The sequence below is a fragment of the Lactuca virosa genome, chromosome 5 (genome assembly GCF_052849685.1).
Source record: "Lactuca virosa cultivar CGN04683 chromosome 5, Lactuca_virosa_CGN04683_v6, whole genome shotgun sequence".
Classification (NCBI taxonomy): Eukaryota; Viridiplantae; Streptophyta; class Magnoliopsida; order Asterales; family Asteraceae; genus Lactuca; species Lactuca virosa.
In genome coordinates this window covers 181263216-181289533 of record NC_136430.1, presented here as the reverse complement: position 1 = coordinate 181289533, position 26318 = coordinate 181263216, and the positions used below count along the sequence as shown (strand labels likewise).

Below are 26318 nucleotides of genomic sequence, written 5' to 3'. Positions count from 1 at the left end.
TCCAGTTCAAGTAGTGCCAAAGAAAGGAGGGATGACAGTCATGACAAATGAGAAGAATGAGCTCATACCTACACGAACAGTAACCGGTTGGCGAGTGTGCATCGACTATCGCAAGTTAAATGATGCCACTTGCAAGGACCACTTCCCTCTTCTTTTTATTGATCAAATGCTTGAGCGATTATTTGGTCATTGCTATTATTGTTTTCTAGATGGATTTTCAAGTTATTTCCAGATTCCTATTGACCCAATTGATCAAGAGAAGATGACGTTCACCTGTCCAAGTGGGACATTTGCATATCAATGCATGCATTTTGGGTTATGCAATGCGCTGCCGACTTTTCAACTATACATGACAGCAATATTCCACGACATGGTGGAAAAGTTTATGAAAGTATTTATGGATGATTTTTCCGTATTAGGCTCTTCGTTTGATGACTGTCTTACTAGCCATGATTTGATGTTTGATAAGTGTGAAAAGACCAATTTAGTCTTAAATTGGGAAAAATGTCATTTCATGGTGAAGGAAGGAATCCTATTAGGCCATCCAAATCGGGGATTGAGGTGCATCGAGCGAAGATCGACACAATTGCTAAGTTACTACCTCCAACCAATGTGAAGGGCATTAGGAGTTTTTTAGGTCATGCAGGTTTTTACCGCCTTTTTATAATAGATTTTTCTAAAATAACTTGACCTTTGACTCAACTACTTTTAAAAGATGAACCCTTCAACTTTTCTAAAGAATACTTAGAAGCTTTCGAGATTTTAAAAGAAAAATTGACTAATACCCCGATCATTATCGCCCCGAATTGGAACTTACCTTTTGAAATAATGTGCGATGCTAGTGACTATACCTTAGGAGTCGTGCTTGTTCAAAGGGTTAATAATAACTTTCAACCCATCTACTACGCAAGCAAGACCTTAAACCCAACCGAAGAAAATTACACCACTACTGAAAAAGAATTATTAGCTGGGGTTTATGCCTTTGACAAGTTTCGTCCCTACCTCTTGTTGTCTAAAACTACAGTTTTCACTGACCATTCTGCTATTAAATATTTGTTTGCTAAGAAGGATGCGAAACCAAGACTGGTCCATTGGGTGCTTTTACTTCAAGAATTTGACATCGAGATCAAGGACAAGAAAGGGATGGAGAATGTATTAGCCGACCACTTATCTAGATTGGAAAATCCAGCAAGGGACGAGATGGAAAACAAGGGCATCGGGGATGAATTTTCGGAAGAGCCTTGGTATGATGATAGTAGGGGAAGAGCCTTGGTATGCTAACATTTAATAGCAGACTTCTTGGACGGAAACTTTCTTCCTAAAGGGCTCACTCACCAGCAGAAGAAGAAGCTCCTTTCAGAAATTAAATATTATTTCTGGGATGAACCCTATCTTTTTAGAAGTTATACTGATGGGATTATTTGAAGATGTGTATTTGGCAGGGAGATTCATGATATTTTAGACCATTGTCACAATGGGCCGACAGGAGTACACCATGAAGCTCAATACACGGCCAAGAAGGTGTTCGATGCAGGTTTTTATTGGCCCACAATCTTCAAGGATGCCACCACCTATGTGAGAAGGAGTGACTCCTGTCAGAGGTCAATGAATATTTCTACCATGAATGAAATGCCACAAAGCAACATCCAAGTATGTAAGGTGTTTCATGTGTGGGGCGTAGATTTCATGTGACCATTCCTATTCTCTAGAGGGCACAAGTACATTCGTATGGCGGTAGATTATGTTTCCAAGTGGGCAGAAGCGCAGGCATTACCTACTAACGATGCATAGGTAGTTGCGAGGTTTTTGAAAAAGTTATTTTCTAGATTTGGAGTGCCAAAAGCACCTGTCAGTGACAAGGGAACCCATTTTGCTAATGATAAACTAGCAAGGGTGTTACAAAAATATGGTGTACGCCATAGGTGTGCAACACCATATCATCCTCAGATAAATGGGCAAACCGAGATCACGAATAGAGCTTTGAAGAGAATCTTGGAAAGGTCGGTGAGTAGCAATAGGAAAGATTGGGCTGATAAACTCGATGATGCGCTTTGGGCCTTCAGAACTGCCTTCAAAACACCCATTAGGACTACGCCCTATAGATTGGTTTATGGAAAGAATTGTCATCTACCAGTGGAACTCGAGCACAAAGTTTATTGGGTATTAAAGACTTACAATTTCGAACCAAGTGAATTGCACGCCAATCGGCTCTTTCAAATGAATGCCTTAGAAGAGTTGAGAAACGAGTCATACATAAACTCGTTAATCTACAAGGATAAGACTAAAGGGTGGCATGATGCAAGGCTGAAAGGGGATATGGAATTTGAAGCTGGTCAGAAAGTTGTCTTGTACAATTCAAGGTTGAAGATTTTTCTTGGAAAATTGCGCACACATTGATCCGGACCATTTAATATTAAGCAGGTATTTCCATATAGGGCAATTGAGTTATGGAACAAAGATGGGTCAAGCTTTAAGGTTACTGGACACTGAGTCAAGCATTATGAAGAAGGGATGCAAAGCGAAGAGAGGATTGAAGAAGGAATGGATCTGGAAGAAGCCGCTACAACGTAGAGCGGGAAGGAGTCCAGCTCAAGACTCCTTAAAAAGAAGCGCTTGCAGGAGGCAACCCGTATTTTGAGTTTGCTTTTCTTTTCATTTCCTTTCATTTTTTTTTTCTATTATTTCTTTTAATTCATAGTGTTTTGTTAAGGATTTTTTGTCTTAGTCTTCAAAATAATTCAAATGTTCCTTGAGGGAAAGCAAGGCTTAAGTGTGGGCTGTGGAAAAACTTTTTAAATAAACATAAAAATTTTTGTACTGAACACCCAACAAGGCTTGTATTAGCTGTTCACATGCTGTATTTGGGCATTTTTTCGCGACTTTTCTCAAAATCCCGTTTCAACACGGCGTGTTTGGGTACCCCAATACGGCGTGTTTACTTTTCAGTTACCCAAAATATGGTGATTTTAAACTCAGTCAAAAAGGGGTTTTAACCCTAAAAGGCAAAAGTCATTCGTTTTTTACCAGCCACACCCGGAACACGCCGAGTTTCTCCTCAAGAACATCAACTTCTACTCTTTTCGGTTCTACTTCGATTTCCTTCAACAAAGGTAAGACTTTTAACCCCCAAATCTGTTAAAGATAACACTTTTCTGAGTATTGTGTTTCATTTGGGTGATAAACTGAATTTTTTAACTTTGCTAAAATTCTAGGGTTTCGATTTTGGTTAAATTAGGTTGTTCAAACCGGTTTTTCTTGTGATTAAATGCATATTTTAGTGATCTAAGCAAACCCCTGAAGTTGTTTGAAATTCATTTGGTCGTATGGGTTCGATTCAGAAAGTGTTACACGAATTGTTCGAAAAACACGGCGTGTTGTATGAACAACACGGCGTGTTTATTGTTCAGAACACCCAATTTTGCTAAAAAAATTTATTTTAACTTCTTTTCATATTTGTTTGCTCGTGGATTGTTTGTTTTTGCAGAAAAAGATGAAGAGATGTGGAAGATCCCAACAAGTTCGAAGGGACCAAGGGGATTTTCCTTGATACAACTTCCCGCAAGTTGTCTCTCAAAGGACTTTAATAGAATAGAGGAGCAATTTGGAAAAATTGAAAAAAAGGAATTCTATATTGCTAATGAAGTAAACTGGATTTGGCTAGAGCAGGTGGGATTAGTTGAAGCTATGAGTCCATACTTAACAATGGTTTTTATGAATTATGGGGTGAGGATCACATGCACTGCTTGGAGGAGGCTATTTCAAATACAGGATCCGGTTTACAAGGAGCTTTGCCTGGAGTTTTATGCTACTATTCAGTTCAGGGGGGTGATGATGCCTTTGATAGGAACAACTTTACTTTCTGTATGGGAGGAGTGTGTAGGGAGTGGTAGCATAGCTGAGTATGCTTGGAGGATTGGTCTCTACAACAGGTCGGAGGCCATGACTGAGGCTTTTGGTACATTTTTGGAGTATTGTCGTAGGGATTTCCCGGATGATGTTAATGGGACGAAATGGTGGACAACAACTGCTAACGGGGTACACATTCCATCGGCTGCCCAAGAGGGTGACATCAGGTCACCGATTCACTGTATTCTTCACTGATTTGTTTCGAACACAATCAACATGAGGAAGGATGATGACAAGGTTCCAAACCTTGATTTGCTTTTCTTGTGGAGCATTATCAAGCCCAACATTTTCTGTAATGTACCATATTGCTTGGCAAGATACTTGGCGTATAAAGGGGCAAAGGATAGGAAAGGGTCACCCATTTGTGGTGGAATGTTTGTGATGAAGTTGGCGAGGTCATATGGAATATTTGAGAATGGGGACGAAAGTTTTCTAACCATGATGCATACGCGCCCATTTAGCACCCTTCTTTACAAGAGGGTGAGGATTGTAGATGACAATGGAAGGGGTTATTTCTTTATCCCCCATGATGATAAAGTGGTAGTGTTGGAGCACCCGGGAAGGAGAGTGAGGCCTCGACCCGCCACCATACGTGAGGAGCCACCGGTTATTCCAGTTGAGGACAAAATGCCTATGGACCCATATAACTTGGCTATAAGGCAATTTCAAGAAAATTTGTCCTGTGGTGCGAATCACACAAATATGACCGTGGAATTCATGATGAGCCAAATGAACATCCACCATCCCGATTCTCATCCTCCATATCCATACATTCCAAGTTGGGAAGATCTTTGGAGGGAAAGGCAAGGAGGAGCCGGTGGAAGTGGAGTCGAGGGAGAATAAGAAGAAGACTAATTATCCTTTTCTTTTTATTTATGTTTGAGTGTTTAAGACAATTTTTATTTGTTTTTTTTGTTTTGTTTTGTTTGTTTTTAAAATTTCTAGTAAGTAGGGTAATGTAGAATTTTAAGTTAATGTTTGTTTCCTTTTATTATGTAGTTTTTGTTTTTGATCTTTGTAGAAGTTAGCTTGAGAATAGATCGAACAGTTAAAGCGTGAGAGGAGTAAGTGAGGGGTCGAGTCGTTAACGAGAAATTAGAAGACTTTGAGCAACTTTTTTTGAGTCCGGTGATTATGATTTCTAAAGGGAGTCATGTTATAGAAGAAATAAAGAGGTGTATTGCATTAATACCCTCTTTGATCAAGAAATTCGCATTGAATCTAAAAGGAGAATAATTTCATGTTATGAACCATAAACACGCTGTGTTCAAAATCATACACAGCGTGTTCCAGTAGAAAAACGTGATTTCTGTTTGAATACAACTTCAACACGACGTGTTTCCCACTACAACTCGACATGTTCGTTTGTTAGTCGACTTTTTTGAGTCACCTATTTGTTCCTAATCAAGGAAGGCATTGTCCATATTTCTGAAGTTCATTCTGAAGCATTCCAAGAAGCTTTTTTTATTACATTTAGAGCTGTACCACATGAGACATATGACACCCAAGGCGTGGATGAGCTGTTCCCATGCCAAAGTCGACTGAAGAAGGAGCTCAAAAGAAGAAATATCAACCTCACCACTTCTATCCCAGGGGAGTCTGTTCCAATTCTCCCTTTTTTACTTTTATGTTCTTTAATCGTTTTAACAAGAAATGGAGACATTGCATAAAATAAGTGTATGGTAGGGGTTGGTTACATTAGTTACCTTAGAATTCTAGGTATAATTTTAAAAAAATTTGCATATGAAAGCTGCTAGGTTAATTTAGAAAATTATGGTAAAGCAATTAGGATTCCATGCTAGTATTGTGTTTGATGATTCTATAAGGACCTAAATGTTTAGTTTATCCAATATACATTTTAGTGCATTTGTAGCCTCCTTTATTCTAGTGAAATCATGGAACAAAACACAACCTTGCTTAGTTTAAGGATCGTAACATGTTTAACATCGTGAACCAGAAATGTATCCAGGAGAGCTTAAGTAGCCATTGCACATAAGACTAATGCCTCTAACCAATAAAGAATGAACTTAAGACCCCTTGCATAAGCATATGTTTTTCTAGGATTTTTAGATTTGAGTGAAAAAAGTGCGTTTGAAAAAAAAGAGTGTTGAAATGTTTGAAAGAATCTACAAGTATGAAGACATGAAGAAGAGCCAAAAATTATCAAAGATTCAAAGCAAAAGTTTTATTTTTATTTTATTTGTAATTTTATTATTTAGGTTATTTTTCCATATGTATGCTTAGGGGTTTAACCAAATATTCCTTGAGGTTAAGAAATTTTTCTGAGGATGGATTCGGAGGGATGCATAAAATGAGTGTTGTTCAAAAGAAGTGGGCAAGTGTTTATGAAGATCGTAAGTATTTAGGATTAAGGGTGGTCCTTAGGAAAAATTAGACACAAATTCATGCGTTGCAGTCTTGGCATAATGGTTGGGTTTGATTTTGATTGGCTTAAGTGGTATTAGTGTGCTAAAATTCAGTTTTGCTTGGGGGCAAGCAAAAGTCAAGTGTGGGGTATTTTGATATAGACATATTTAGTTATAAAATTCATGTATTATCTTAATACTTTATCTTTTTTTTTTATCTCAAATATTGAACAAAAGGTACTTAATTAGTTTAAAATTTTATTTTCAGCAACAAGGACATGCTTGGAAGGAAAAGTAAGCGAATTTGGCGATTGGAAGCTTGGATGTTGGATTTTGAAGAAAGAAGATAAATTTGAAGAAGAACACGGCGTGTTTATACTAAAACACAATGTGTTGGTTTGGAAAATCCCGAAAACATAGTGTCTTGCCGTACACGTGATTTCAATGAAGAATACGGTGTATTTGGGTCCTCCAACACGACGTCTTGCGCCTATTTTTAGAATCTATTTAAGAATTATTTATGATCAAAACCCTAACGATTTCTTGGAGTTTTTAGTGACTTTTAGAGGCTAGAGACATTCTCAAGGAGCTTTGGAACTCAAAATTCTACTAGAGGTTATTTTTTAAGAGATCAAAGGGAACAAATCATTACTTTTCCTTAATTCTTTGTGTGAATCATGTTTGCAACATTGAATTTCATGTTTATGGTTTTATTTGCTAAAGTTATGGGCTGAAACACCATACTTTCATTTAGAATAGATGATCTCACGACTATGTGTTTATTGAGTGGCTTTGGATTATATTGATTTGGTTATTTAACATGTTAAGATTGTTAAAAGATCCTTATGTGTTAATGACAATTATTTTCTGTTAATTACTAAGTATATTGAGTTTTATGAACATCTACTTGATTGCTTTCCTCTTATGATTTTGATGACCATCAAGATTGTAAGCCTAGTGTTCTGAACATAGCCTAGGGTTAATTAGAAAATAAGTAAATTAATGTGTGAGCATGTGTGATGACCAACAACATATGAGTTAATTGAACCAACCAATTTGATTAACTACTATTACAAGTCTTGCTTGATTCGAACTGCACACTAGGAAACTTGTTAGTTTAATGAACTGATCACTACTCGAATTGACTTGTTTGCTAAAGGATTAGTAATAGTGAACATGAACCTAATCACATTAGAAACCGGTAATTAATGATATATTAACGCATTGCACTTGCCACGAAATCAACCATATGAATAAGTGAATCGAATCTAAATGGAAGTCTCTTTAATCTTATTGAATCTATTTGTCTTTTGTTTCTCTTTTAGTTGTTAATTGTTCTTTGCTAAAGTGTTGATGTAATTACTTAAGTTTCTAATCTTCCAAAACTAGAGAAAACGCCTTCTTTAATAATTGTTTTAATTAGTTAACATTAACATTAGTTTTAATTATTTAGCGTTCCCTATGTTCGATACCTTAATTACCATTGACTAAACTGCTAATCGATAGGTATACTGCCTACCGTGTGTTTGTTTTTGATTAAGTTAGTTAGGATTAAAACTATACATTCCACACGTATCACTCGAGTTTGCAACTAGGAAAATCCTTGAATGCACTGAGACAAGCATCACACAATTGGTTTCAAAAGCTCACTAATGCTTTGTTAAAGGTTGGTTACAAACAATCACATGCAGATCCTTCATTGTTTGTATTTATACAACAAGGAAGTTATGCGACAACTTTAATTTACGACGGTGACGTTATTCTAGTTGGAAATGATGCATCGTAGATACATGAAACAAAGGACTATTTAAATAAGGTGTTTAGTATTAAAGATATAGGTCCATTAAAGTATGTTTTCGAAATCGAAGTAGAATGTACTACAGATGGTCTTGTACTAAGTCAACGCAAATATAAGTTAGATATTATAGTAGATTATGGGATGGAAGGTTGTAGACCAAGCAGCTTTCCGATGGAACATTATTTGAAATTGGCTCCAAGTGAAGATAGCCCGTGTGTTAACCCTATCCAATATGGACGATTGATTCGTAGACTCCTTTACCTGTAGGCTATGCGACCGGACATAAACTACTCTATAAAAATGTTGAGTAAGTTTGTATCAGATCCTTAATAACAACATATGAATACTGCTACTCGAGTTCTTCACTACGTGAAGGCTATGACAAAACAAGGAGTTTTCTTCCCTAAGGCAAGAACAATGAAACTTGTTGCCTATTGTGATGCTGATTGGCTAGGTTGTTCTTTCACTATACGATCTTGAACATGTTATTTGATTTTCTTTGGAGGTGCGCCAATCTCTTGGAAGACAAAAAAACATTCACTGTTAATAATTTTTTTATGAGCGCACGAAGCAGTGAAATTATTTATCTAAGATGGTTTTTGAAAGATCTCAAAGTAATCCAGGATGGACCGACGCCTCTGTTTTGTGATAATCAGGTAGCTAGACACAGTGATAATAATTTTTTTTATGAGCGCACGAAGCATGTTGAAATGGATAGTTTCTTTGTTATTGAATGAGTAGAGTCCAAGAAATTTTTTCCTCTTTGAATTAATAGAAAGAATCAAGTTCCTGACCTTCTCATCAAGGCTTTGAACACTACACCACTTCAGTTTCTAAAGGGAAAGTTGGGAATTCATAATCTGCTTGTTCCAACTTGAGGGGGGGGGGGGTAAATGAAATTCATATATTCTTCTTATCATTATCCGATTAGGAAGCCTTATTCTTGTTGTCAGTATCTGATTAGGATTCTTGTTTAGATTTGTTTCCAACTAATTGTTATCATTTCTAGTTTTACTCATATTCGATTTCCTCCTGTATTTATAGCCTTCTTTGGTTTAATGAAAATATCAAGCTTTTGGTATTATCAACTTCTTCAGTATATTGTACTTTATATTCTATATAAATTTAGAATACTTGTTGCTGAGTTATCGCAACGTGGTACATTGTGATCTACATTCTATATAAATTAAGAATACTTATTCGTGAGTTATCGCAATAATAGAGCTTCAATGTCATGAAAACGATACTGTTTTGCATCATCTCTATCAATGTATGGATGAATTAATGCACTATTTTCACCCAAGTACTTGGTATGTAGATGTATATTTCGTATATCTTTTGATTTAGTTCTATCATCAAAAAGTGACACATAAATTTCGTAACAATGTATTTTTACAATTTAATCAGTTTTTATATTTTACTAAATAGAAGTATAATATATTTATTATCATATATACTAAAAATCAAATAAATTGTAATGGTTGTTTCAACACAATAGATCATAATATAGAGGGTGTTTCAACTAAAAAATATTTCAATAAGTTAAGATTTCTTACTTTTCAGAACGCCTTATAACTTTTTGGATTTTAAAAGTCTAATACCCCTTAAAACATGCATATGCTAAGACAAACACTTTTTTGAAAAAAAACAACTTATTGACTTATTGACTTTCCCCACAACAAAAGCTAATACAAACATTTAAAAAAAAATCATTTTCTCACCACTATAAGTCAATAAGTTATTTTGCCTAAAAATCCTTTTGGTGTTCAAAATGAAATCTCAAACACCCTCTTAATCTTAAAACATATAATACTTGTGGTTAAAAACTATTATGCATTGATAAAAAAAATTAATTATATTGTGGCCTATTGATAAAATGCACCCTTCATATTTTGTTTACAATTTAACCATCGAAACCTACTATTGTTTGAAATAACCTGCAAATTGAGCCAAATTGAAAGTTATAGACGGTTCCTGTGGTTAAATTGAAAAAACAAAAACCAGGGGTGACTTTATTTGATAATAGAGCCAAAATGTAAGGACTTTTTTTTTGTAGATTGTTCTTAGTATTTTGCTCATAAGTTTTTCATACGGACTCGGATTTACGCACGATTTTTGCTTATATTCATATTTTAACATATGGAATAATTTGAGACAATTAATTATAGAAACAGAAGTCGTGATTGCATTTTGGTCATTTATTGATTTTTATACATGTTATATTGGTAGTGTTTGAGAGTGTTAATGTAAGGAAAAGAACTAGTAGAGGACTAGCTAACCTTCTAGTGATTAATGTGAGTACATGTTGGTTTTTTCCCACTTTGGGTTACATGGACAAATGATATTTTTGATCAAATAATAAATGATTTTGTTATGAGAAATGTTTTGAAATGAGTATTTTGATACTTTTCAAGAATAAATCTCGAAGTATGCAAATAATTCGACATCTTCGATGTCTGATGCGTAAATTTGCAAGGTTGTGTCTTCAATAGAAATTTCTTTCAAATCCTAACATGCACCTATTTTGGATTTGGTGTTGCGATTTCCCATAAATGCTCCACGTGCTACACATGCTTCATAAGGGGGAGATAAGGGTGGTTTTGTCGGAAGTGGGAGGAGAGGATAAAGGGAAAGTTTTTTCTCATCAAATTCCAATTCTCATTCCATGAAAACTGGTTTAAACGATGGCAAAACCTGTAACTTCAAGTTCAGTTGTCCCCCCAAATATCGCAGTTGATGTGTCTAAGCTACAGTCGAATAAGATCTTAACTATCAATGAATAAGGTTCTTCAATAGTCAAGCCAAAAACTACAACAAGAAAAGATAAAGGAAAGCAGGTTAAGCTTTCTAATAAGGAAAAGACGAGATTGAAAGAGCTGGAGATAAATAAATTGAAACAGTTGAATAGTTTCTTAAGGCATTGAGAAAATGATACTCTAGGTATGAATAAGGGTGAAGTGAACAGAAATGTATCTATGAAACTATCAAAAGAGTGTCATTGGAGAAGCTAGTGCATTCAAGAAGACGCCAAAGCTAAGTTTTCAAATTGAGAACTTGCCATTGACTTGATTTTCCTTTTAATCCTACAATGCTCACTTTTGCATGATTCAAGCTATCTAATAATTTCCATGAAGATGAAACCTTCAAGTATTTCGAGATGAGGTTTCATGCAGTTCTTCGAAAGAAGGAAGTATAAATTTTGTCACTAAACAAGACCATGAAGCTAATCTCTATATCAAATGATGTTATGTGAATTCAATGTAATGAACTTCCCTTTAATTAATTTCCCTTCAGAACTATTGATACAACGTAATCAATGTGTGAATTCAACATCGCAGACTTCCTTTTAATGAACTTGAATGATCTTATCACTTTGACTTATCTTATCAAAAACCCTTTGATTAAAAGAAAATGACTGATAAGAGATCATATATTGTGGAGTGTGCTTATATCAAGAACTTCATTGATTGTTACCATGCACACCTTCACCTAACTGACTTCGATACAACAAGCCTAGCAAGAATCAAATTCTGAAGTTGGATGGTGTGGATCTTGAGTAGTATGATGATGACGAGATTATCTTTAAGCCTTTGGGTGTTGCTTTACAAGGAAATAAAGTGAATGGAAAAAATAATAATTTCTTCTATACTGATTTGAAAGGCATGTATTCTATAACAAACTTGAAAAATATTTTTCTTAGAATTGCAAAGTGCAAGAAGAATAAGGATAGAGATTGGTAGGAGATAAGGAAGGTAACTTGTTGGTATTAGGAAATCACGAAGATGTTGATGGAAGCGGTGAAGATACTACCTACAGTTTTAAGACTTGAATACTCTTCACAAATAGGGAAAATGTATAGTATAAGATGTGAAGATATTCTCTATCAAAGTCTTTAGGCCTTAATGTCGAATTGTGTCTTGTAGTCTATATCGAATGTTATGTACCTTCGACGTATCTATGTATTTTAGAGAGCGCATGTGTTGTAACACTTTGAATGTCCGAAGTCTCTCTATACATTTTGTGTTTGTTGGGAGTACTATATATAGTACTATAGTCTAGGTTATAGGGAATGCTTTTCCAGAACTCACGTTGTACCTTGTAACCTGATTACTTCTAGACAATCAAGAGCTTAAACAGAGTAATTTACCTTTTGTTTTCATTTACTTTCTGAAATCATTAGTTGATTGAATTCTTGACTCATCAATAAGACCTACTTGACTCATCAATAAGACCCCGACGCGCCACATATTTCCTTTTCATCAAAAACTTCTACTCTAAGAAACTTCTCTCATTCTCATCAATGCAATCAACTTTTACCGAGTTAATTCTACTAACCATGTAGAATATCTATATATGATCTCCTCATCATAATATATACTATGAAAAACATCGGTGTTACACGCACGTGTGGCATACCACAAACAACAATGGCCATCGGCCGTAAAACCACCAGGGATAGGGAACGTTCCCTGCTCACGTGGCTCTAGTCCTTGCCGTTACCGGCAAAGAAAATGTTAATAAAAAAAGGAAATTAAGCATTAACTTCTTCACAACATCCTAAATCCATGCAATCTCATGAGAGTGCTTTCATATGTTTATTTTTATAATTTTAAGATCTTTTTACGGATTAATATATTTATTGAAAAAATAAAAGAAATATATTGAAATTAATGGTTTTAATTGTCTATAAATTAATTAAAATGATTATATATTTATTATATAAGTTTAAAAATTATGTAAATTATATTATCGGTTGTGTTAAATTGTAAACAAAAAAAATAATAAAAGCAGAAGATCTATCATCAGTGTCAATAAATTAGGATTAATCACTAATCATTAATGTAACAACTGTTTAATTTTTTTTTAAAAATTAAGGTTGTTTGGCTGACGATCAACAACGATTAATGAGCGGTCGGTATGATAGATATATTGGACAACAATTGAATTATAGCGGTCGGTATGATAGATATATTGGACAACAATTGAATTATATATATAACGAAGAGGCAATTGGCTTAACGTTATATTCAATTACTATCTTAATAAATGTCGGATGAGAAATTTAGTAGGGTTTTTATTTATTTTACTAGGTTATAACATGGGTACTACGGATTGAGAAATTTAAAAATAGTTTTAACTAAATTTTAACTTATTTATTGAAAATTGATAATAAAATCTTTACTAATTGATAAATGTATATATGTTTTGTCAGTAATATGATGTCATAATTAAATGTTGGAATTACGAAACAATAGTGGCTTGAATATCCAAGAATAACTTTCTATTTACTTTTCTTCTCTTCTAACGTGCTCGTATCCATGTTCTTGTTTGATATATAATCAAAAATAAAAAACAATAAAGTAAGGTTAAAAAGTAAAATTTAGCATTGTTGTCAAAATCATGATCCTGATCGTAGGATTGTACGATCCTACGATCTTAGATATGAGAAACGATCCAGATCGTAAACATATCGCATTTGGGGTAGGATCGCAGGTAGGATCGTAAGATCGGTGGTAGCATCGTAGGATCGAGATCTGATCCAATCCTACCGTCCTTTCATTTTTTTTTATTTTTTTATTTTTATTTTTTTTGCAAATGAAAATTGTTTTAACCACTTTATGTCTTTTACCCTTACCAATTTACCGTTTATCATTTTGTCTTGTGATTTATGACTAATATTTTGAAGTTTTTATAACTTTTGAACGAAAACTTGAATATTTAAAATAATTTTCATGTTTAAAAATTATAAATTAAAATTATGTTTTTTGTGGGATCTTAGGATCTCGATCCCGATCTTGCAAACTTAAAAACGATTCTATATAGGATCTCAATCTTGACAAACTTAAAATTTATAATTTGAAAGTAAGGGTTACATACGATTGTTAGCTCCTTTTGATTAACGAATTGAATAATAATCAAATAACAACTAAATGATAGTTGTAAATCATGTGAACAATCAATTATTTTGAAACAATTATTAGTTTACATATTTATAGTATTTGTCTTTAATTTTATAACGTGTGATTGTAATTAATATTTAAAATGTTTTGACGATATTTAGGTTGTTATTTCAGTAAAAATTAATTAAAAATATTCATCTTGTATAATGATGTATAAATTAAAGTGACTTATAAAATTGTTGACCATAATATATAAAATGATACTATTAAATTTTAAATGAGACATTCAATTATAGTTAAATAAATAAAACATTTATAAAACATTTAAATTATTAATAAAAACATTATTACTAATTCGAAGACTAATCAAATATTAAAAAAAAACTATTAATTTACAAAGATAGAAGTTATGTTAGTAAGTTTATATTATTGTTTCAAAATAAATATATAAACCGATACGACAAATTAAACATGACGGTAATGTAATCAACATATATAAACCCAACACAATCAATTATAAATTAAAATCATATATGAAATGTGATTTACTAAAATTAAGTCATTATTATATGCCAAATTGAATAAATTGAAAAAAAAACAATCATTCATGAAAATGTCATTGTTATATTACAAAGTATAAAACAAAATAATGTCAAAAACATATATATGAACAAAATAAAAATAAATTACAAGTTAAAATAATAAATAAACTAAGTTAAACTAAAAATAAATAAATAATGTTTTAAAGATTGAAGTTAAAAGTATAAAGGTTTAACAATTTACATGGACATATAGAGTATAAGTTGTGGTTAATAGAAAATTACATAGAAAAAATATTATTTCAAAAAACAAAAAAAAGACTAAAACATGTTAATATAAAATTTTCAAATAAAAATATTCATTACAGTGTAGTTATGTTATCCTTAAAAACATCACATTTTTACAATTCGAAATATGATGTATTTCGGTAGTTATTAAGCTATGATATTTATGTTGATTCTCAAAAGAATATGTTTTATTCACTTTATTAAACATAAAAATGTTATATCTACATTTTAATAAAAAAAGTAATAATATACTAAAATTTTAACAATAAACATGTATATAGGCAAAGTTGAATTTTGATAAAATATGATTAAAGGTTTCTTTCAAATCAAAGCCACAATTGACACTACATATGGTCTTGAATTATTTTATTATTTTCCTAAGAGCATCTCAAACCTACTCTTATTCTTCATTTTTTTTTTCCATTTCTTCTCCCATTTTTCTCCGACCCTACCCCGTTTATTCCCCCATTTTGGGGGAAATGAATAGTATAACACCATATTTGGTGTTATACTATTCATTTCTCGCAAAATGGGGAAGAACTTTGAATTGTCGGTTTTAGTCTCTCGTTTTATATATTTATATATTTCTAGTTTTTTTATCTAATAATTATTAGTTAAATGTAATATTTAATACTTATAATATTGTGCTATATATTAAATTATATTAATTAATTATATATATAAAGTTTGTATTATGTTTATCAAATTCATATTAAAATTTAAATATATATTGAAATTTTAAAATATAACGTATTTTACAAAAGCTTTTAATTACGTATTATAAATATAATCTTATTTATTTAATATTATTTTAATGAAAAAAAAATGAAGATTATATATTTGTTAAAATCAAATTAATAGAAGGGGTGTGTTTGACAATTTATATAAGTTATAAGAATGAAATATACTTTTTTGGAGGTAAAAAATGGAGTAGGGTTGGAGATGAAACACTATTTACCCCATTTTTTAAAAATAGAAGTGGGTTGGAGATGGTCTAAGGCTAGCTTGTCTTTTAACACTACTGACGGCGGCAACAGCTCTCTCTCCGGCAACCTTAACGTATATACCCTCTCGCTATGTACGTAGATATAAAACTTAAGATCAGATGCATGCATAGTTTATTTTTCTTGATTTCCACATTCAACGGTTATTTAGGGCTTTAATCGAGAAAATCATCAATTCTGGATTTATGGTTTAACCTAACCATCAAATCGAATTGTTAATGCAACCGACCGGGTTTAGGATTTGCTGATGTTGTGTCTACACACAGTGATTAATAAAATGGAAGCTCATTTCTTTCATTTTTTTTGAAGATAATCGGAGTTGGATTGAAAGCTATAGCGGAAATAAGAAGGGCGTTTATTGTTTCTGAAGTTGGGGTACAGTCATGAAATTGAATTATCAATGCCTGCTGTGGTTTGTGTATTTTGTTTCAAACCAAATACCGTTTGTTGCACCCGAATCGACTGGAAAAGCGTGCACCGGTTTGTTCTCGCCTTTCTAGCTATTAGTCACTGGAGGATTACAATGGCAAAGTTATTATGTATGTCGATGAAGTTATAAACAAAAAATAGGGCAAGAAATCAAAATAGAAATAGGATGCTATAGTTACAGATAAAATGAAGTTTTATGAAAGTAAGCTATATTTTTAAAGTTTTACAAATAATAGCAATTGTCTTTTTGAAGATAATCTATATGATTGAAATGATTCCCACAATCTAGGATTCTATTTACCTATTAACACATGGCACCAATTGTGAAGTACATTATTAACTACATACTATTGTAATGAGTTTAACAGATGACACCAATTGTGAAGTAGATTACTAACTACATACTATTGTAATGAGTTTTTCAGTTAATTTTTTTTATTAAAAGTCTTGTTTCACCACCATACTTTTCAAGAATGTGATTACTCTTTGTCAAATACTTTTGAATGCTAAATATAAACATAAAGTTAATGAATTCTAATCAGGTATGAGAATCTAGTAAAAAAAAGGAGAAATGTCACTACTAACTTTACTTTCTGGCAACTTGTTGAGTTTGTGGGTTGATGTCTTTTTTTATTTTTAGGTAAATCTTCTTAATGTTAATGAATATCTTACACTCTCACTGGATGAGAAGATTTTGCAAAGTAGAATGATATTATGGGTAAAATATGAAAGTAAAATACTGAAAAATAAAATGACAGTATAAATGAATAATTGAGAGATTTGAGCTATTTATAATTATTGAAGATTAACTTCAAAACCATATTTGTTATATGATAAAAAAAATAAAAAAATTACATCAACCAGAAACAAATAGATATAAACTCAGAAAATGCAATAAACATAAAATATATATAAAGTAAAAAAATAGATATGAATTCAGAAAATGCAACAAATCTAAAATATGTATAACGTAAAAAAATAGCATCAACCATAACTAAATAAATATGAACTCATAATACTTTTAAACATTTTGGGAAACAACGACATACTTTTTATAGATTATTCAAAGTAGGATGCCTGAATGTGACCATTTTAAAAGTACACTACCATATTTTAGTTTGAAAATTATTTTAAAAATGAAACTGTTTAATATTTTAAAGTTCATTTCTATTAAAAGTACATTTTCAAAAGTAGGATGTTATTATAGTTGTATTATTTGGTTAAAAATGATCCAGGTAGCAGAAAAAACATTACAAAAATTGGATAAAAGTTTTTTTTTATTATTTTTTTTTAAAAAAAAAGAGCCAGATAGTAAGATGTTTTGATATCAAATAGAAACACACACACACACACATTATGTGGAAAAACAACATCAATAGAAAAAAGATATTTCTTCTATGTGTAGAGGCTCGACGAGTTGAAAAATAATAAGTGTTATTTTTTTCCTGGGATTAGGTAGGTATTTATAATTTCTAAATGGCAGAGATGAGGAATAAAGTTGTTTAATATTTTACTCTAACATCTGGTAATCATTCTTATCTTTTATAAAATTTGTTTTAATGTATTACTATACTATTTATTACCATTCCATATAAAATAACTAAACAAACACACCTGATGTGTTAAACTTGTATGAAGGAAATGGAGTTCACAAATATGAATGAGTGTTATGTTTTGTTTTCATATGAATTTGACCTTTTTTTCCTTTGGTTTAAAAGGTCAATGTACAACAATATACTTTAATAAAACAACAATGTACAATAAAATAGAATAGAAAAAAAAGATAGAATTAAAGTCAACCAAAAAAATCAACGGTAGCATTTAGTTTGACATTTTAGTTTAAGTGCATTATATTTATCTTACAAATTTGGTTTATTTATGCAATATTCCAAATTTATATAAGCTTATTCCTATGATTTATAGGTATATCATGATCAACCTATCACCAACGTCTGATGTCCTCAATAATCCGTCGTTATATTATTCTACTGTGAATCATGGCAATATTCCTCCAAGTATGATTGGATTTTATATATTATTTTGTCCATTATGTTTGCTTAGAATAATAGGTTAAATACATTAATATCAATGTACTTAAATTGAAACATTCATAATATCTTCGAATACCATGTTGGCAGATTGATCTTCACATTCAACAAAATTTCGGAACATTAGTTTGAAACAGAAGATACATAAAAAGAACATAAGATAAATAGAAGAACAAAAAAATAAACAGAATGAAAAAAGAAAGAATATAAAAGTGCATTTGTCAAAAATATTACATGTATGTAATCAATAGATAAATCATCAATTTTAAGATGATTATAAACTAACCTGATGCTTTCAACTGCTGTGAATGAAAAGTTCTAGAATACGGAGGTGCTCTATAGAATTCAAGAATCAGGAATTAGAAGGTGCTCTATAAATTGTTATTATGGAAAGGATTTTATAACTGCAATAAAATGATGAGAGTACGCAATAATAAGGAATGGAGAAATAAGGAATAATAAATTTATCATATACTGATTTGAATATACAAAATTTTAGCCTATAAATCTGGAAATGTAATTGTATCATAAGTGATTGAAAGGTTTTGCGTAGCATGTATTCAATATAAATTTAAATTGGATTGCGCCAGATAATTTTATGATTTGAAATTCTAGCATAATTTGAAATTTAAATGTATATCCGTTTTCTATGAGATAATTATTTTAGTATAAATTTGGTAGCTTATGAGTTCCTTTTTGTAGGGATTTCGGAAATATTAATATTAATTAACCTAAAACCATTGTTGATTTTATGGTTTTGATTGCAGGTATTTTAGGATATAAGATAATGTCCCTCAAATAAGGAAAACTGAAATCCTGATATGTAGGAATTGAATGTCGATTGATGCGGTAGTGGGCGGGAAAAATAGAGAGTATAATGCTGGAGAGAATGCCACGTGGCAGAAGGGTGGTCCAAAAGATGGACATGTGGCTTCTAGGAGAGGTTCTTATTAAGAATGGAGATGGAGATTTATTTGTTTGTTTTTTTATAACAATAAAAAATATATTTTTGACATATTGAGTACTCTAACCAATATTTAGTAGTTTTCAAATATATATATATATATATATATATATATATATATATATATATATATATATATGACAACTCAATTCGAATGGTCATTCTGGACCTGTATTAAGAAACAATTATAATGATCTGACCTGGTAAAGTGGTTCCATTACAATTAACATTTTGAACTGATTTTCATTGATGAGTTTTTTCGAACTCACCTTTATTTCGGACAACATCAAACTCAAAATATATCTTCTTCTAGCAATGAAAAGATTTAGTTTTTGTGCGTATGTATTGTAAAATGTGTCTGTCTTGAATTCAATCATTTTAGTCTACAATGTTGTTCCAAAATGTTCTCCAGAACAAAGGTACATAAGTCTAGAATGTGCATCAAATTCCTAATTATAATTTCGTTCATTGTAACGTGACATAGTATACAAAGTATTTGTCACTTCAACCTCCAGACCTAAATTGGGCCAGGAAATCATGGTTCATTTACACATACCACAATGTGTGACCATGTTTTGAATATCTTGGATTTGTTTGTGAAATTATGATGGATCCAATGACCTTGATGATGTTTGAGAAAAAAAATGGGATTGCTCAAACTCATCTATGATGGTAGAATCATGTATAGGCTTGCATTTGAGAAGAATATGCGGAAATCCATGAATAGCTAAATGATGATTGACATCGAAGAAATGAATGACATATGTGAACATGAATTGACACTATACAATTGATATTTGAACATAAACATGAAGGAGTGCTAGTGAAGTTCTAGCTCTAGTGATTGTTTTGGCCCAAGGGCAATTTGGGAACATAGAATAGAATTCAGAATTCCTTACTTAAATTAAGTACTAAAAATGAGTTTGGTTGTAGTTTTACGCACTCGACAACATCCAATGAGGTTTTGAATGACTTTTTCATAAGTCTATGTAGGTTCACACCTTTTGATCTGATGAGTCAAACACATGACCTAATGATCTATCAGCATCATTATCTACACATTGATAGCGCCAGTGTATCAAGTTTATTAGTGTCAACTTACAGTTTCGTTATCTGATTGTAATACTTTGTATATTAGACAGTGATATAGATACATATAGAATAGATTATGATATTTTCATATATATATATATATATATATATATATATATATATATATATATATAAGGCAATCTTTTAATATATTCTAAGTAATATTTTGGTTGATTGCAAAGATATTTGATACTTATTGAATTAATTTACATTTTGTAGCCAAATAGAATACTCTTGAAGAATAAGGACTAGAGGTGACAAATATTGGAGCTTGAAAGGACTGATGCTAAAACAGGAGCTTAATGAAGTTTAAAAGAAGAAAAATTATGCATAAGACTAAGCTCACGACATGAAAATATCAATCTCACGACGTGATGAACAAGGAAGGCAGTTTCCTTTCCAGACACGGATTACACCTAGTTCACGATGTGATGATGGATTTTCGAAAACCATGTAAATCCCTTTGCTCATTCAATTTAGGAGGTTGGCTTAGACATATTCTGGAGAGATAACCGAGTTTGGAGGTCATAAAAGTATGGAAAACATCCTTTGTAAGAAGAGATTGTTTGAAGATCGAGAATTTAACGATTAAAACACTACTTTCGGTTTGCATTAATTTAATCATGTCAATTTCTTACGAACTTATATGTTTATTTCTAGATATGAGTAGCTAAATTAGTAGACATTCGTTTCGTTAGATGAAACCTTAAACGTATGAGTTAGCTTATTATTTTATGAAGATGGTTTTATGCATGTGTTTGATTATCATTACCTTGAATGTTAAAGTTTTGATCTTTCTTGCTTTAAGTCAAGTTAAGTGTAGTTTAGTAACCATTAAATTGCATGAACTTGACTACCTAGTAGTTTAGTGACCATTATGATGAGTTAAAAACTCTTTAGATCGATTAGATATTTGACAGGTAAATTAATAAGATAAACAAACACTTGAACACACAATGAATCAAACGTGAGTCGAATGATTAAAATATAGTCACACCTCAGAAGAGCTCGATTAAGAACTTCTACTGTAGAGGGGTGCTAGGGTTTACAGTACAATAATAGAGATAATAATAAAAGCATTAATGATAATAATGCATGCATGCACCTTATATACTAAACCCTAGAAAGATAAACACGGTTGGACAGGCCCAAACCCGTGACAAAACTGGACTATACAACAGAGCCCAATGACGCAACACTTAAGGTCTCAACAATCTCCCCCTTTGCGTCAATTGAGGTGAGACTCACTTCGGTTGAGCAAGAGATGACTTCCTAATAGTCTTGAACAACATCAGAATTATGGCAAAGAGTCTGGCGGAAATCTATGTACCACCGAAGCATGTCCGTGAAATATTTCTTATCAGCTTCATTATTCGGTTTACACTTGTGTATGATGTAGATGATATGCTCCAAACAGGTTGTGGAGAACAAGTGTTTGTCATCAAGAGCGAATAAACACTTCTGACCTTCACCCTGGGTGAACATCACTATACTATACGTAGGGTCGATCTTCCCCATTCGCATCTTGTTGACATCACTCGCCTTGCCTATTGGTTTAGCAACCGGTTTCTTTCTCAGGGTCGAGGCGATCTCTTGATCCATCTTTGCAACTTCATGGATGTAGCAGACTAACATCGTTTTGATGTGATCGATAATTGGCTGGTACTGCAGTGGATCAGAGAGTAGAATGTTGTTGAGCAGAATCCAATCATGTGGATTCAGGTTCGGTAGATCAGCAAGTGTGATGACATGAACCGAGCTATCAGAGCCTCAGGTCACCCTAAACTTCACATTGATGAATTTTCCTGCTTGAGTGGGATTCATAACTCTGACAGTAGTAATATTTTGGGCACTCCAAGTCAGGTACTGCGGTTGAGCAAACTCCAGGTAGTAATCAATTAGATCCCTATCCACCTTCGGGTCTGAGATGGCACATCAACAATCGATTCAAATACATGAAACACAAAAGCCCTTCCGGTAATGGGCATATCAAACTGAGAATCCTTAGTGTTGTCACGGTCAAAGGAAATGACCGGTTCAAGCCAGTGTGTGCTCGGGGAGTCTATTGCTTCTTTAATTAAACGCTCCAACGACCACAATGGAAAAAGAGTTTTTCGACTCTCCAAAGCGTCGTGAGCCTCCTTCTGCTTTCGTTCCCTTTCCTCTTCTTCCCTGGAAATACGGAGGTTTTCATCAAGAATCTTGTCTCTGTTCTTTCGATTAAGAGCGTCCTCTTCAATTTCTTCTTCTTCATCAGTATCACCCACATGACCTTTCCCTTTGTCCTGCACACCATAACCCGAAGCTTCATTACCCTTCGGTGGTTCGGTGGTGACCTTTGTCACACCCCCAAACCAAGGATGGCGGAAACGTCCGGGGGTGGAGGACTTCATGTATAGTATCATAACAACAATTGTAATAGTATCATAACAACAATATATATATTACAATCGTAATAGTAATATATATATATATATATATATATATATATATATATATATATATATATATAATTGAAAAAGTTACATCATTGTATGAATTACATGTTTACGAATCAATTACAATATGTTGACAAAATATGAAATAGTAGACGCCTTATATATATATATATATATATATATATATATATATATATATATATATATATATATATATATATAATTGAAAAAGTTACATATTGTATGAATTACATGTTTACGAATCAATTACAATATGTTGACAAAATATGAAATAGTAGACGCCTTAGCGTCCCATCCTCAAAAGCACTTGGTTACCTGTTTAATGATTTCCTGAGAATACAAGTTGTTTGGAAAAGTGTCAACACAAAGGTTGGTGAGTTCATAAGCTTTTGTTTGATATTATTAAAAGCCTTTCGTTTGTAAAAGTAGTATTTGTTTTAGAAAATCCAATATTTTCCTTAAAATGTATATGTAGTCTTAAATTTAAAGACCGAAATGTATAAGTAACTTTTCTTACTTATAATAAATAATGTAAGTTTAAATCGACATAAACTCGTTTAATTTTAATGAAGTTCCCGTAAATTCCAATATTTATTAATACTTTGCGTGAGTTTATTATAACCATGCTATGACCAAGGTTGCCTAAAACGTCGTTCTTCGGGCGTCGGAAATGTTATGACATTTGTCACCCCAGACCTATCGGTCTAACTGTTGCATGCAGTTTAGGTGTGGGTTTGTCAAACCCAATATAGATCTATACACAACTATCACGCTCTCCCTCAAGGAGACTCTGTTTACAATACAGGACTTAATGGTAGTTTGAAGTAAATGTCTCACAAAGTCATTAACGGAATTACGTGTTATGAAAACTTGGTACCGTATGGCCGTACCTTGCTTAATGAAAATATCCTTTGTATAAATGTACCCTTTTTAAATGTATGTGTTATGTAATGTATCATAAACTATACCTATTATAGTTTATCAACCAAGGGTAGTACGTAGTAATGTATGCAAACTATATTCAAAATAGTTTATTAAATGTTTGAATGTATCGGTTGTACTTTGATTATAATCACTTGTTATTCTTTATATTTTATATGTCCAAATCCATTTGTAAACTGATGTGTGTCTAAATATTAAGATGAAATGTCATATATTGCAATAACATATAATCACATAAAGATATACACCTTGCTCAACATGTTACAAGGTGAAATGAAATTGACAGCAACTTTTCGTTGAATACAGTTTCTGTTACTGTTCTTAGAAAATTTATAGAAAAATCATCAAAGTTCTAAATCCAAATCCGCAAATTCTGAGGGTTTGGAATATGAGTCTAGTTTGTTCTTAATTTTTATCATGATTTTTAGTGATCTCTAACAGAGGTGAAAATGTTCATAATCACAGACTGGTCCGGGTTTGCGTCTGAAATGACAGGCCGTTTTGTAAAAATCACCATAAATTGTAGAAAAATCATATGGAGATGTGCAAGTAGCCATTTTAAAGCTAAGAGTTTGAACTACTTGCACCTAGAACAGTTTTGAAAACTAAAATATTTAAGTTGACCAAAACAGTCCGTGATCGAAGTCCATCTTTTCTGATGTAATCTGTTAGAAAAAGTTTAATTGTGTTCTTGATGATTTTACTTGTATTCCCCCCTTAAAACTTAAGAAAAACATGTAAATGTAGGGGTATGAACTCACCCTATGTGGTTTCAGTAGATGAAAGTGAGAGAGAGGAAGTGTTCAACCCAAGGACACTAAGAAGATGTCTTGATGATTCGAGAATCTAACATCGAATAAGATGGAATTTGTGTAAGATATCAATGATTTGAGTAGAATGGAGTGTAATAATTATATGAATGATGAAGACACTTACTAATTGAAGAAAGAAATCTCTGAAGAAAGCCTTGAAGTTCTTGAAGTTGAGAGAAAAGATGAGAGAATTTTGGAGAGTGTCCTTTGGTTGCTAAGTGTAGAATGAAAGAACTTTATGGAGAATGAGGAGAGAGGATCAATCCTCCAGCTCTTAGAACGTGGGAAGAGCTGGAGATTGGGTGTAAAGGTCCACTAAGGAGACAAGGGGTAGTGGGAAAGAGTGGCTGATCATAGAGTGAGGTGGTGGTGGTTTGCTTTTGCCATAAATTAAGGAAAAGCAAATATTCCCTCAATAATTAGTTCAACCACTAATTCTTTTAATATATTTTTATAAAACCCTGGAGATTTATATATTTTGGGGCCTTAGTTTATAAAATAAAGTTTTGGGTGAAAATCCCACGTTAAAATAATGAAAAACGGAGTTAAAACGAAGTCGTAGTCGAAAAACCGGTAAAAAGGGGCCGTCTGCGAGACCTCTCGCATGGAGGCCGGATTCGGACCCTCGCATGCGAGGCTGCTGTCTGATGGCTTCGGATTCGGTCTCCTGAGAGGCTTCAGCTTCGGTCCTGATGAGAGGCTTCGGATCCGAGGCCTCAGATGAGAGGCTTCGGTCCTGAAGCTTCAGTTCCAGGTCCTTAAGGCTATTTTACCCGTTTTTACCCCGTTTCAAGTGATTTTTGACCTGGTTAAGGGTCGATATGACCCAAATGATTACAAAAAGTTAAAGTAACTTTTGAGAGAGATTTGGGAGAGATTTCAAATAGAAAGAGATAGAGTGAAAACGATTTAGAGAGGTTTCGTTTGTGATTAATTTGAGTGTTCGGCTTCACAACGCAAGGTTCGTAAACCCCGTTAAACCGTGTTTTAGTGTCGTACACAATCCCGATGATTGTGCAATAGTGTTTTATCGCTTTGGTTCGTTGTTTAGCACTGTTAAGGCTAAGGAAAATCAAACACATGAACTTTCCAAATGATGATTTCTCATTAAAATAGCGAATTGTATAGTGATTACATAACGTAAACCCTAACATACAAGGGTTATTGGAGTTGACCGGTTTGACTTGTTGACTTTGTTTGACTTTGACTTGACCGAAATTTGACGGTTGTCACAACCTTTGATGTTGGGAGCTCCTCAGCCTTAGAAACAGGATTTTGCTTTGGCAAATTTTCATTCCCTTCACCTTCTCCCCCTTGTTTCGGAGCAATAACAGGCTCCGGAACACCTTGTAATCTGCTCAGCATATCAAGTGCTGGGCTTAACTTCTCAGTAAGATACCTCCTGACCGTGATGGTGAGAACCGAGTCATGAGCATCAAGAATGTTGGTCAGCATAACATGAACATCACTAACACAACTTTTCATTACGACCCGCTCAGATTTTAATTCATCAATCTTACGCTGCGCTTGAGTCAACCGAACTGATTGAGTTTGGATCAGTGTTGTATGGCGAGCAAGCTCATCCATTATATTGTTCTCGGTTACAAGATCTGCTTGTAACTTCTCAAGGCGAGAGTCAATGGAGTATTGAAGAGAAGCATGATTTGTTTGGAGACTAGAATGAACCTGGTCAAATTTCTCTTTCTCTTCCTGTAAAGACGTTAAAAGATTCTCAATTGATTTGTTGACCTTCATGGCATTCGTATCAGCA

At 32.8% G+C, this 26318-nt stretch overlaps 1 pseudogene; it reads left to right on the top strand.

Annotated features, from left to right (window-relative positions):
* The first annotated feature begins 16078 nt into the window (after window positions 1–16078).
* Window positions 16079–16389, top strand: LOC145112020 (large ribosomal subunit protein uL6m pseudogene; annotated as a pseudogene).
* The last annotated feature ends 9929 nt before the right edge of the window (window positions 16390–26318 follow it).